Source organism: Macrotis lagotis, chromosome 5, assembly GCF_037893015.1.
Source record: "Macrotis lagotis isolate mMagLag1 chromosome 5, bilby.v1.9.chrom.fasta, whole genome shotgun sequence".
Classification (NCBI taxonomy): domain Eukaryota; kingdom Metazoa; phylum Chordata; class Mammalia; order Peramelemorphia; family Peramelidae; genus Macrotis; species Macrotis lagotis.
The window spans coordinates 112,528,346-112,530,723 of NC_133662.1; positions in this window are offsets into that span (position 1 = coordinate 112,528,346).

The window sequence follows — 2,378 nt, forward strand, 5'->3', positions numbered from 1 at the left end:
GAGCATTCCATGTTTAGAGGACAGTCAGATGCTGAAATTATGATGAGAATGATAAATAGTACCACAATTTCACTTAAGAGAAATGGAGTTGTTGAAGAAGAGTAAAATGGGGGGGGGGATGCATTCAATTTTGGATTTGTTGATTCTGGGAAAAGGTATAGTGTATCTATGCTTGGATTAACAAATTAAGAACTAAGTACATAGAGATTGTCAGCTTTAAAGTAGCCTATAGATAGTAACATCTAGTTTCTAATCCTGGCTCTACTCTTAAAGACATAACTAGCTTCATAATCTGGTACGGGTCTTTGGGAGGGGGGGATCTGCTTTCTTTCTCTAAATTGAGACAGCTATATTATCAAGAATTCTTAAAAGTTTTTCTTTGTATGTCCTGATCCTTTTGGATGTTTTAACCAGTCTGATAAAGCCTATGAACCTCATCTCAGAATGATATTTTTAAATGTCTAAAATACATGAGAATACAAAGGAAACTAGTTATATTTAAGTATTGTTGTTATCAAGATATTTAAAAAAACAACTAATTCATAGACCTCAGGATAAAACCCCTTGGGTTACTAAATGACCTTACAAATCTAATCTATGACTCTATGATCCTTCCAGTCCTAAAACTGATTCCATAATTCAACTGGATAAGAAACAGTCATTGCTTGAATTTACACATTATTCTGAATTAACCTCCATCAAATTAACAAGGTTTTACAGTATCGTTGTTCTCATCACTACATTAAGACTCAAATTACATTGGAAAAAATAATATGGTAGCAATTGAAAAGCAACTAATTACAAGCAATTATAAGACAATAATGTTTATACTACAAGTAGAGTTTGAGGCAGTTTAACAGACACTGATTCCCCATTTCTATAAGCAACTGCTTAAAGCCAAAGAATGGAATGGCTTGTAAAAACATGGCAGGACTACTTTCATCTTCATCCCAATTAGTATTACAAGCCATCTTTCCATTAAAAAAAAAAAATAAAACAGCTTTGACTTGCCTACTTGTCTTTGCCTCCACTAATGGAAAGATGGACTATGTGATCTGGGAGTTCATAACCCCAATTTAAACAGTGAGATGTTTTTGTACAAGATTATTAGTAAATATAATAACCTCAATACTCAGCTGCTTTCAACAAGTTTCATGGAGAAATGTGAACAAATCCCTATACTTGTTGGACAAGTATCTAACCCTGCAGGGTATCTGGAATGCAAGCTCAAACCTCCTCTTTTCCAGTTGTTTACTTTCCTGCTGACAGCATCTTGAAACTGGGCTTAGGAAAGAAATCTTTTCTGCTCTTGAGAGGAACTGATTTCGCCCCATGACCACGTTTACCTTCAATGCCTTAGCTCTCCCAAGTACAAAAAATGACCCAGTGAGGCGGAGGTCCCATGTGACATCCCGACCTCCCCCCCTCCCCCCCGGGGTCCTGCCTCGGTCCTGCTCCGGTCACAGATTCCTTTCGTCTCCACGGCGCTGTCTCCTATGGTCCCGGCTGACCTGAGCCACCTGGCGCCAACGCCCCTCCCGCCCCATCATTCTCCAGGTGCCGGGCATCAGTTGCACCGGCAAAGCCCGGGTGCCGCGCGGAGCCGGGGGTTTCCGTTTGGACAGCCTAGCGGGTCGTCCCGCTGCCCCCTCGGGCCCACGGAGGCGCCGAGGCGCGGGCGGGCTGCGGCTCCCGACTCCCGGGCTCCGCCGCACCGCTTCTCTGCCCCCCTTTTTTTAATAAAAGGCAGCCCCGCCACGGCTCCTGCCCATTGTGTGAAAGCGCTGCGGATTCATGCCTATTCAGGCGCGAGGCTGAGGCTGCCCCAAACGCCCGCTTCTGCCACTCTCTGCCAGCGCACGCGTCAGGAGAGTTCCACATCAGAAAATGCCCTTTTCTTTCCTTTTATTTTTTTTTTTATTTTTTTTTGGGGGGGGGTCGGGGAAATGGTGTGCGGAGAACAGCTAGGTGGACCAGAAGCCTTCCCCACGAGGAAGGGAGCGAGCCGCGCCCCCACAGCCCGGCCCTGCCCGGCAACCGCCCAGCCCGGCCCAGCCCGGGGCGAGGGGCCGCCCACGCGAAGCTCAACTCTCACGGACAAGTGCGCCCCCCTCACTCCTCCTTTTCCGCCCCGATTTAGTCCTCCTCCCCCAATAAATGCAAACGCGGGTGTCCCCGCTCCGGTACCTCCCGCGGGAGGGAGCCATGGCCAGAAATTGACCAGGCGGGCTGCTTCCCGGCGCTCGCGGGAGACCCGCCCTCCCCCTCAGACGGCGAATGATTGAAAGGCGGCTGGTGCTATGAGCGGCAGGGGCGTGGCCGCGCGCGTCACTTCCGCGGCCTGCGGGGCGAGGGGCTATATAAGGGCCGTGCTCACG